Source organism: Neovison vison, chromosome 4 (assembly GCF_020171115.1).
Source record: "Neovison vison isolate M4711 chromosome 4, ASM_NN_V1, whole genome shotgun sequence".
Lineage (NCBI taxonomy): Eukaryota > Metazoa > Chordata > Mammalia > Carnivora > Mustelidae > Neogale > Neogale vison.
Genome location: NC_058094.1, coordinates 27,405,061 through 27,417,390, shown reverse-complemented (window position 1 = coordinate 27,417,390; position 12,330 = coordinate 27,405,061). Strand labels below are relative to the sequence as shown.

General features: G+C 35.9%; 2 pseudogenes; one reads left to right on the top strand and one right to left on the bottom strand.

The window, feature by feature from the left end:
* The first annotated feature begins 779 nt into the window (after positions 1 to 779).
* On the top strand, positions 780 to 953 carry LOC122905604 (annotated as a pseudogene).
* A 1,076-nt stretch (positions 954 to 2,029) lies between these two features.
* LOC122905679 lies at positions 2,030 to 2,161 on the bottom strand (annotated as a pseudogene).
* Between the last annotated feature and the right edge of the window lie 10,169 nt (positions 2,162 to 12,330).

The window sequence follows — 12,330 nt, the reverse complement described above, 5'->3', positions numbered from 1 at the left end:
TGTGACATGTTTGATTTCCTACACATAGTAGCCTTGAACATCTTTATAAAATTTCTGTTGTACTGCAGACCTCCTCTGCCATACAGAGGCTACTGATTAAAAAATGACATTTCCAGAACTGTTTTGCAATTCCTTTGATTCAGAACCAAATTTCATGGAGAGAAAGGGGGTACAGGAAATATTTTGTGGGCGCAGCCCAAATTGCTTGGAATTAGTAACTGTACCATTTCCCTTATTGACTTTCTTTTTAAAACTGAAATATTATTCACATACAGCATTATATAGTTTCAGGTGTGCAATGTAATGATCAACAACCCTATACACACTCTGTGCTCATCATGATAAATGTATTCTTAATCCCCTTTATCTATTTCACCCATCTTCCTACCCACATCCCTTCTGGTAACTACCACTGTGTTCTCTACATTTAAGAGTTTGTTTGTTTGTCTCTTTTTATCTCTATTTGTTCTTTTTGATTCTGAGGTTTGTGTGGTTGGGACGATGAATAGATTCTGGTAGATTGTGAAGTTCAGTATTCTAGAGAAACCCAAGTCACTTCTTCATTATTCTTCCCATCCTGTACCCAGATAACAGTTGAGGGATATTAGTAAGGAAAAGAAAATAAATATGTGGGGGCAATTTGCAGTCTCTTCCTTAATTTATTTATGTTGACTACTTACCCACACATGTACACCTGGGTGCGCATGAATGGGTAGATTCATATATTGGAAGAAAGGAAACATCTCAGAATTTACATGAGCCAAATCTACACACCACACATCGCTTCTCGGCCTTTTGGCTAAGATCAAGTGCAAATCTACACACCACAAAGAATAACACAATATCATGTAAGGTAATGGATTGTTCCTCTTTTTTAATGTAGTCTACTGTCTTGATCCTCTAGGGTAATAGTAATTATTTTTTGCTATGCTAAATAAGATAAAATTATCTCTGTTCACTATTTAAATGTGGAGAGTATAATATCAATTTGTCTACCCCCAAAAGCGAACAAATTTATGGAGTGAGTATGATATTGAGTAAGCAAATGCTAGATATAATTATAATTTTATAACTAAAATTAATTCAGCATTGTTAAGGAAAGTTAGCATTATTTTTCTGTATTTCTCCCACCCCCCATACAAAGTTATCTCTAATGATGGAGTTACGATGCTTTCTAATTTTACCTACTATGCTAAAATGTCCTCAATTTCCAACAGAGAAACAAAGATGTTTTGTATTTTTCTGTCTTTAAAAAGGTTGTTGATTCAATTGTAAACAATAAAATTATGGTTAGATAAGTAGAAAGTTGGGGGATAGGAGAATTCAATATGATCTCAATACATAAAATTTGGTTCTGGAAGTAAACTTGGGTTTGGAAACATAGAGGAACATAAATAAAATAAATAAATATACCATATCTAAATGCATACAAGATCCAAATGTTCTCAAACGATTACTAAATTAGTTTAAATGACACTGTATTAACACTCATAGGAAATAGTTATGGGATGTTTTTTGTTTTTTCTTTTAAAGATCTCACAAGTTTAGCTTAGTATAGGGGTGGTTGAAAGAAAGTATAATATTAAAACAACAAATAAAAATAAAGGACCCACCATAAGATTGTACATGAGTGTCTTACTGGTTTTAAAGACAAAATAAAATCTCTAGAGGAAACAAGAGCTTTTATGATTTGGCCAGTATTTTTCTACCCTTCAATCTCACCACTCTCCGTGTTCTTTCTTTTATTTTTTTCTTCTTCTTTTAATTATTTATTTATTTTTTATTATGTTATGTCACCATACAGTACATCATTAGTTTTTTATCTAGTATTCCATGATTCCTATAACACCCAGTACTCCATGCAGTATATGCCCTCCTTAATACCCATCACTGGACTAGCTTCTTCCTCCACCCCCTTCCCTTCTAAAATCCCCAGTCTGTTTCTCAGAGTACATAGTCTTTCATGATTATTCTGCCCCTCCAACCCCCCACCTTCATTTTTCCCTTCCTTCTGCTAATGTCCTCTATGCTACTCCTTAAGATTCCACAAATAAATGGAACCATATGATAACTGACTTTCTCTGCTTGACTTATTTTCAATTAGCAATAATCGCGCCTCGGATAAACCTCATTGGCTACGATAATGCCACTGACTTATTTTACTTAGCATAATCTCCTCCAGTCCCATCCATGTTCATGCAAAAGTTGGGTATTCGTCCTTTTGGTGGCTGAGTAATATTCCATTGTATATATGGACCACATCTTCTTTATCCATTCATCTGTTGAAGAGCATATGACTGTTTCCACAGTTTTGCTATTGTGGACATTGCTGCTATGAACATTAGGGCACATATGGCTCTTCTTTTCACTATATCTATATCTTTGGAGTAAATACCCAGTAGTGCAATTGCTGGATCATAAGGTAGCTCTATTTTTAATTTTCTGGGGAACCTCCACTTTCCAAAGTGGTTGTACCAACTTGTATTCCCACAAGCAGTGTGAGAGAGTTCCCTCTCCACAGCCTCTCTAACATTTGTTGTTTCTTGCCTTGTCAATTTTTGCCATTCTATGTTTATAGCAGCAATGTCTACAATAGCCAAACTATGGAAAGAACCTAGATGTCCATCAACAGATGAATGGATAAAGAAGATGTAGTATATATACACAATGGAATATTATGCAGCCATCAAAAGAAATGAAATCTTGCCATTTGTGATGACGTGGATGGAATTAGAGGGTATCATGCTTAGCGAAATAAGTCAAGTGGAGAAAGACAACTATCATATGATCTCCCTGATATGAGGAAGTGGAGATGCAACATGGGGGGTTAAGGGGGTAAGAGAAGAATAAATGAAACAAGATGCGATTGGGAGGGAGACAAACCATAAGTGACTCTTAATCTCACAAAACAAACTGAGGGTTGCTGGGGGGATGGGGGTTGGGAGAAGGGGGGTGTGGTTATGGACACTGGGGAGGGTATGTGCTATGGTGAGTGCTGTGAAGTGTGTAAATCTGGCGATTCACAGACTGTACCCCTAGGGATAAAAAATATATGTTTATTAAAAAAAATAAAAAATTATTTAAAAAAAATTTGCCATTCTAACTGGTATAAGGTAGCATCTCAATGTGGTTTTGATTTGAATTTCCCTGATAGCTAATGATGATGAACATTTTTTCATGTGTCTGTTAGTTGTCTGTGTGTCTTCTTGGGAGAAGTGTCTGTTCATGTTTTCTGCCCATTTTTGGACTTGATTATTTGTTTTTGGGTGTTGAGTTTGAGAAATTCTTTATAGATCTTGGATATGTGGCAGGATACAAAACGAATGCACAGAAAGCAGTGGCTTTCTTATACACTAATAATGAAACTGTAGAAAGAGAAATTAGAGAATTGATTCCATTATCAATAGCACCGAAAAACACAAGATACCTTGAAATAAACCTAACCGAGGAGGTAAAACATCTATACTCTAGGAACTACAGAACACTCATGAAAGAAATCAAAGAAGACAAAAAGATGGAAGAACATTCCATGTTTATGCATCAGAAGAAGAAACACTGTTAAAATGTTTATGCTGCCCAGAGCAATCTATACCATCTATGCCATCCTGATCAAAATATCAGCAGCATTTTTCAAAGTCCGGAGCAAACAATCCTAAAGTTTGTATGGTAACAGAAAGCATCCCAAATCATCAAGGAAATGTTGAAAAACAAAAACAAAGCTGGGGGCATCATATTACCTGATTTCAATTTATGTTACAAAACTGTGATCAACAAGACAGTATGGTACTGGCACAAAAAAAGACACATAGAGGGGCGCCTGGGTGGCTCAGTCAGTTAAGCATCTGCCTTTGGCTCCGGTCATGATCCCAGAGTCTTGGGATCGAGCCCCACATCAGGCTCTCTGCTCAGCGGGGAGCCTGCTTCCCCCTCCCTATCTCTGCCTCTCTGCTACTTGTGATCTCTGTCTCTCGCTGTCAAATAAATAAGTAAAAATCTTAAAAAAAAAAAAAAAAAGACACATAGACCAATGGAACAGAATAGAGAACCCAGCTATGGACAATCAACTCTATGGTCAAATAATCTTGGACAAAGCAGGAAAAAATACCCAATGGGAAAAAGACAGTATCTTCAATAAATGTTGCTGGGAAAATTGGACAGGTATATGCGGAAGAATGAACTCACCCGTTCTCTTACACCGTACACAAAGATAAACTCAGAATGGATGAAAGACCTCAATGTGAGACAGGAATCCAACAAAATCCTAGAGGAGAACATAGGCAGTAACCTCTTCAACATCAGCCACAGTAACTTCTTTCAAGAGACATCTCCAAAAACATGGGAAACTAAAGAAAAAATGAACTTTTGGGACTTCATCAAGAACAAAAAGCTTTGCACAACAAAGAAAATAGTCAACAAAACAAAGAGGCAAGCACAGAATGGGAGAAGATATTTGCAAATGACACTACAGACCTATCTCCATGTCCTGTACACTGTCCATTCTGATCAGAATGTGAGTCCTTAAACAGATCAGAATGTTCACTAGTAGTACTTCTTGCTTCTTCTGCTCAGAATAAACCCCATCCCTTTCAACCACCTGATAAACTCATTCTCTCTTTTAAGACTCAGCTGTATCTGAAAATCCTTCTGGAGTCCTTCTCAACAAAAACTTAGACCCTTCCTGGTGTTTAAAAAAAAAAAGAAAAGAAATGGAAACTAGCCTTGAAAATCCCTGAGCGGACAAAACCATTTTAGTCATACAAACAAACTTAATTTAGCTTATTTTGCAGGAATAACTTGACCTGGGTCATTTCTTGCTTATGCCTCTGGAAATCATAAGCAAAATCTAAACTGTTTCCAAGGTTGCTATGAGGTAACCACCAACAAATTCCCTATCATTTAAGAAAAATGCCAATATTATAACCAATCCCCGTTAAGAAAAAAATAATCACTGCTTTTTCTCTCAATAAGCTGTTTTAAAAAATATACCTCAGCCTCATTTCATGTTTTAGTTTGGGTGTCCCCAATTTGCAAACTGTCTGTTTTTTCTTCTTTTTTGGAGGGGATGCAGGGATATCAGAGGGTGAAAGAGAGAATCTTTTTTTTTTTTAATATTTTATTTATTTATTTGACAGAAATTACAAGTAGGCAGAGAGTTAGGTAGAGAGAGAGAGAGAGAGAAAGAGAAGCAGGCTTCCTGCTGAGCAGAGAGCCAATGTGGAGCTTGATCCCAGAACCCTGGGATCATGACCTGAGTGGAAGGCAGAGGCTTTAACCCACTGAGCCACCCAGGTGCCCAAGAAAGAGAGAATCTTAAGCAGGCTCCATGCCCAGTACTGAGCCCAAGGCAGATCTCTACTGAAGTAAGGAGTTGGGCACTTAACTAACTGAACCACCCAGGCACCCCATATAAACTATTTTTTTGATGTGTGCACGGTAAGTTGATACTAATTACTACTTTGGTGATTCATTGGTTTTGCTTTAGCTATTTTTGAACTTGTGGTGCCTGACTTGCTCATGGTCAGGAGTTAGTGGCATCTTCTTTGTTTGTCTTGCAGCTGATGATTTCTCCTGGCTGGCACATGGAATTATCATCTTTGGCTTACATTTACTGAATGTGTTAGAAAAACTGAAATACGAAGTAGTGTTTTATTCTCAAATTATCTCTTCACTCATCCCCACATTCATGAAACAAGCTGACTTTCCTGCACTCAATTTTGCCTGGGGTAGGTTATGATTCTCTAAAGACGAAGCTAGCTGAATGTACTTTAATTCTTGGCTTTTTGTTTTATTTTGGCTTTCTAAAACCTACAACCTAAAACCTTCAGATTCTTGTAGTAGGTGAAGATAAATGAAATTGAAGATTTGAGGGGAGGAAAGTACTGATAGGAGCTTGACAGTTATCAATATAACTGTAGCAATATTGCTGAGGGGGTAACTATGAGGCACACCGAGGGAGCTTGACAGTTATCAATATAACTGTAGCAATATTGCTGAGGGGGTAACTATGAGGTACACCGAGGGAGAGTGAATCTCAGACATATGGCCCTCGAGGTATGCCCAAGTTCACCTTGTTTCCCACATGGCCTGAAGCATCAGAGCCCCAGGGACCTGGGAGATCCTTGGGAACTGGCACAACTATAATCTTATAATCAGTGAGACATCTTCTCTCTGTCATCTCCTTTAATCTTGTACAAAGAAATACAGAAAATGATTATGGTGAAATCTCCAGTCACCTTTGTTAGTTGAGTTAAAATTCAATTTTAGTTGAGTCATAAAAGAAAGCAAAAATATTAAGAATCATCCCATATTCAAATAATCCCATTCATTTGTAGTACACTTTGGTTTAGAAATTATTCAAGACAGTTATTAATTTATTTGGCTATGTCCTTTTCTATGTTATGAAATCTTTGAGGCAGCCATACTGTTTTGTCTTTATCTTCAATAACTATCACAATGCCTGACTCATTGGGGTGCTATAACAAATGTACAAAAATATGTAGAATATGTCTCATGTATGTTACATATGGATACTTCATCCTGGATCTCAAAGGTCTTATTTACTAAAGTACAAGAGAAGGTGGGGACAATTCCAGGCACTCAGAGAATGCCAAAGATTCATTCATCATTTGGCCAAAGGCTTTGGGAAAAAAATTAAAAAGCCCATTTCTGTTGCATCTATAAACAGGAGCAAAAATTAAGAATTTGCTTATGAAGGCGCCTTAAGACAAATACCTATGTCTCAGTAAACATGCTTCTTTGTATACTTCTGTTACAGCTGTAAAGTTGATTCTTTGGCATGACTGCTGTTGAGGGGGTTGATTCTGACACTAAATTAGGGAAACCAAACTGACCCAGACCTGAACTAACAAGTCAGTTATAACAAGGAGAATAAATTCAAGAAACAAAAACAATGTAACAATAAAAGCAGCAGCAGAAACATGAGTTTCCTGAATATCCTTGAGGCTATTTCCTTCACTTGAAGTGGGCAAATGAATTTTTGTGCTGAGCTACTCCTACACATCATCTGCATAGCATGGGACCCAGCCAGAAGACCCTTAGAGATAGCCCTTCTCCTGAGAGGACTGGCAGGACTTCGTTGCATGGGATCCAATTTCTATTCTGAGATTTTATCAATCTTAATGTTCTAGCTAATTATATTTTAATAAACTTTAAATAAACTTTTAAGAAAGTTAAATAAACTTTTTTAAAGGACTTTGTAAATAAAAATAGGATTATGTATCCTGTTCTTTCATTTATCTTGTGAATTGTAACTTTGTAATTAACTCACATGTTCATATAATTTTTGACAGTGTACACACATACAGATGATATACATATATAATATATATAATATATAAATATGTTATTTTAATATATATAGTATTATGTATACTATATCAAAGTATTATAGAAGGGAAGGTTGTAATGCTTTATTTAAAGAAATGAGTTGTGTAGTTGTGTGGTTTTGGTTTGTTTTTAAGTAGGACTCCACACCCAGCATAGAACCCAATGTGGGACTTGAACTCACATGCCTGAGATCAAGACCTGAGCTGAGATTAAGTGTTGGGACAATTAACTGATTGAGCCACCCAGGCACCCTGTTGTATGTTTTATATGTTCTTATTGATAGACTTTTCTCTGGAAAATGTATTTTCTAGAACTAAAAACCTCTTTATAAGAATTTGTTCCAGAATAGGAAGTAAGTCTTTAACTTTTTCAACACCTGTAGGTTATTTTGCAAAGTAAAATGATTTTATATGGAGCTTTTCAGCTTTTCAGTTTGAAAAATTTTCAAATATATCAATGTAAAATCAGAGAATCTAGTTTTCTTGCATATTGGTAAAATGTGAGGCAGAATAGTGATTCAGGGGACAATCATAGCCAAGAAGAATATGCATTCTTACCAAAAACAATTAGAGCTCATAGTGATTCGTATTTTACCTACTTTAAATTCAAGTGATCTCTAAAATGCTCCTTGCCTAATGTTCACTTAAAAAAAAAAAATATTTTAAGTAGGCCCCATGCCTAATGTGGGGCTTGAACTTAGAACCTTGAGATCAAGAGTCACACACTCTACCAACTGAGCCAGCCAGACACTCCACTTACCTTTTTTTTTTTTCTTTTTTGGACTAAATTCTTCATACATGCAACTGAAGAAATGTGGACTGGTTCATGTAGGTAAATTGGATGCCAGGAGAAAAACACATTATTATAATATAATATTAATGAGCATCAGAAAGGAGAACTATTTGTGTGTGTGTGTGTGTGTGTGTGTGTGTGTGAACTCAAAGGAAAACATATTCTTTGCTTTGCAAACTAGCAATCTAAGAGACAAGCAACCAGGTGGTGGGTATTGGAGAGGACACGGATTGCATGGAGCACTGGGTGTGGTGCAAAAACAATGAATACAAAAAAAACAAAAAACAAAACAAAACAAAACAATGAATACTGTTACGCTGAAAATAAATTTAAAAAATTAAAAAAAAAAGAGACAAACAAGATAATACTAGTAGAGGGTAGTATGGGTATTGAGGGTACAGACTTCATTTAGATAACAAAGAAGATTTTGCAAAATTAAATTCCCTATGAAATGCACAAGGCTTTGAGATAAAATAATATTATATTGAATATAAAGAAGTTTGAGGTCCAGAGCTCTCAACATTTCTAAATTTTATATAAGGTATAAACCACTAAGAAAAATTATTTCCTTTATGTTTTTATTAGAGTAACTGCATGTTCTCTTAAATTAGAACACAAAAAATATAAAACAGATACTATCCTTCAGCTGAAACCATCTAACACAGTTTCAAAAAGGTATTTTGCAATCATAATATAGCAAAAAGCCCACTCTGAAAATTTAAACATCAACGTGATGTAACCTTGTCATGAAGACAAGGGAGGTTACAGGTTTGGAGTTCTCTATTTGAAAGAATTTTCCAGGTAGGAAAACTCTAGTTTTCAAGTTCTGATTGTCTTCTCTGTACTCTTGCATTCCTTGGCTTATCTCAGAGATATGTTTGAAGTCCATTTTAAGAAACTCAGTAGCCATGACTCACCCCTAATCTCATGGAAATGGAGGTCAATTCCTGATCTAAAAAATGTTACTTTACAAGAAAAAGAAAAAGATTTAAATGTTACAGTAAAATCTTTCATTTATTTTTCTGGTGAAACATGGATTTAGGGGAAAATAAATAGGCAAAAATATTATACAAATAGAAATATTAGATTGGCTCTAAATGTCTAATTTTCACGTTTATCTGAGTGTTCACCTCATTTGTGAGAATAATCACAAGTTAAAATCCTCTATTCATTTGCATTCACTAATTCCATCATCAAACACTGATACTTGCTATGTGCCTAGTACTTTGAATTAGGTATTCATAACACAAAACTCCATTCATAAAGGGGCTTGCAGTCTGGTCAAGGGCAATGCCTCCCTGAGAATAAGCTGGATAGAGCACACACTAACACATGAATTTGTGTTTGTTCACTACATATTTTGTTAAATTCACTGGCACAGAAAAGTAGAAGACAACTTTTAATCTAAGAGACCCTGAAACCGTCTTTCTTCACTTGGCTACAGATTATTCAAGCTTTTTTGCTTCCTTAATTGAAAGCCTCATAGACTCTACAGGCGGAGTGCTTAGATAAATTTTGTGCTAGTCATTTTACCACTGAGCTGAACTTGCCAGTCACTCCCATTAAGCGTTGGTTTCATGAAAAGAAGCTATGAAAATACTGTCTACTGGATACATAGAAAAGGATTTTCAAACCTTCATTTCTCCAAGTTTTTTGAGAGCCAACATCCATGAACTATTTAATAAGTTATAAATTACTTGGGATTTGAGTAAAACCATATTAAAACTACATCAAACTTTAGATAATTTACTCAGTTAAGCTGGCCATTGACATGCTTTAGCCTTTAAATAGAAGGTGATTTTTGCATATTTAAAATTCTTGGGCATCATTAGGAGGTTAAAAACCCTTCTAATAGGAATGTTCACGTTTTCCTGAATCAGCAACCTTATCATAGCATATATTTTTTAAAATTGTAGTCAAGGCAACAAATAAAACACTTCTTTCTCAACTGAATTCAGAACCAGATAAGACACAGATACAAAATTCACCATAATGGACATTAAGATGTTCATTTTATTACTAAAGACAACAGGTAATTAATCAATCAGCTTATGTTAACATAAAGTAATAAAAGACCCCTCACTTTTAGCGGCTTACAGCAACAAAATGTTTATTTCTTGACCACATGATGTTTCCATAATAACTTAACTGTGGCTTTGTTCATGTCTTCTTCATTTCGGGGTCTAAGAAATAGGAGCATCCCCTCTCTACTTATCTCATGATAGGAAAAAAAGAGCATTGGTAGACTCATACTTCAGCTCTTAAAGACTTCGGTTGAGAAATGATTAATCTCACTTGATATATTTTACTGTTTAAAACAGAGTTCCTCAGGGGCGCCTGGGTGGCTCAGTGGGTTAAACCACTGCCTTCGGCTCAGGTCATGATCTCAGGGTCCTGGGATCGAGTCCCGCATCGGGCTCTCTGCTCAGCAGGGAGCCTGCTTCCCTCTCTCTCTCTGCCTGCCTCTCCATCTACTTGTGATTTCTCTCTGTCAAATAAATACATAAAATCTTTAAAATGCAAACTATTTAAAAAAAATAAATAAAACAGAGTTCCTCTAACTCAGCATTACTGACATTTGAGATCAGGTAATTTCCTGTTTTAGAGGGCCCACCCTTGTTTAGAGGGTACGATGTCTTGTGCATTTTTGTTTAGCAGTGCCCTTGGCATTTACCCATGAGATATCAATAGCAACGCCCATGTTATAAGAAATTAAAATGTCTCTAGACATTACTAAGTGTTTCCTGGGGACAACATAGTCTCTGGTTGAGAATTCAAGGTCTAAAGCAATTCACCTAGCAGAGCCTAGGGAACGTTAGTATGACCTGACACCAGGGAGAGGTCCAGTAGACAGGGACCTGGTAGGGAGAATTTCAAAAGGAGAAAGCTCAACGGAAAGATAATGCATATTTTTACAATAATGAAATTCATAGGTGTACAGAGAACACAAACCCAGGGATAGAGAGGGAAAGAAAGAATATAATAAATGTTAGCTCCCTGTGGGCATGATGGCTTGAAAGAGATACTGAAGTTGAGCCATTCTGCGTGCAACTTCATGTACCCCAACCATTTATTAATCATCCTCAAATCACTGAAGGGAAAGTTAAATTTTTCCACAGAAAAATGTATTTTGAAAGAAGTCACAGAGTACATTAATTTAATTAACTCCAAGGCTCCCTCAGATTGAGAGTTCAAACTTTTATCCATATATATGATTTAAAGTTTTACAATGAGATTAAAAGATAAAATACAGACATCCCAAAACTTAAATGCCAACCATGGTGAGGTGTCCTCAATTTGAATTTCTACCATTAGCACTATTAGGAAGAAAGTAAGTTTGATAAAATATTAAAGTACTTAAGATAGTTAAGGTAATTTTATGTCCTTGAGATAAGTGGAGTTCAAAGTTCTTGATGAAATAAAGTTTGAAATTAAATAATTATTTCAACATAAGTTAAAGCAAAAGAGTCTGATTATAAAATTAATGAAGCTCAGAAATGTTATTTTTTCCCCCCTGTACTCCATCTAATGCTGAGACATGCTGGATACCTAGGTAGAATTGGGATTCCTTCAAGGATTATAACCTATATGGTGTATTAGAAAAGAATCAAAGTCCCTTTGAGATCTTAGTGTTATATTCAACCCTAGGTGTTTCCTGGGTCTATCAAAAAGCCCAGCAAGTATGCAAGAAAGTCATTTACTATCATCACAGTGATGCCATTTCTTTTTTTCTCACCATAGCACATTCCCTCCCCAGTGTCCATCAACCAGCCATCCCATCCCTTCCATTAGTTTCTGTGGCAAAGTTATTCCTAGAAAAATTATAGTTTAATAATCTAGGACCCAGCATTGCCAAAGAAACTGGCAGTCTTAAAGGTATCTTAATTAAACAGATCAATGAGGAAAATCATTTGGCTTCAGTTTTATCAGGATGCCTGTTAATCTATGCCAGTTTCTTGGAGACAAGAGACTTAGAATGTAAATTTAAATGTGAGAAAGTGCCAATGAGGAGTATAATTCTGACACATTGTTGACTACATCCAGGTGAAAATTCACCTAGGCATAGAGTCTCCGTTGTATTTTTTTGAGGTATTTCTGACTTTTTAAGAAGTTCATACCTTTCTTTAAATGCTTCCTCCTCAAACATCTTTGCAAATTCTTACATTATTTCTAAGTTCCACACTTTGGCCA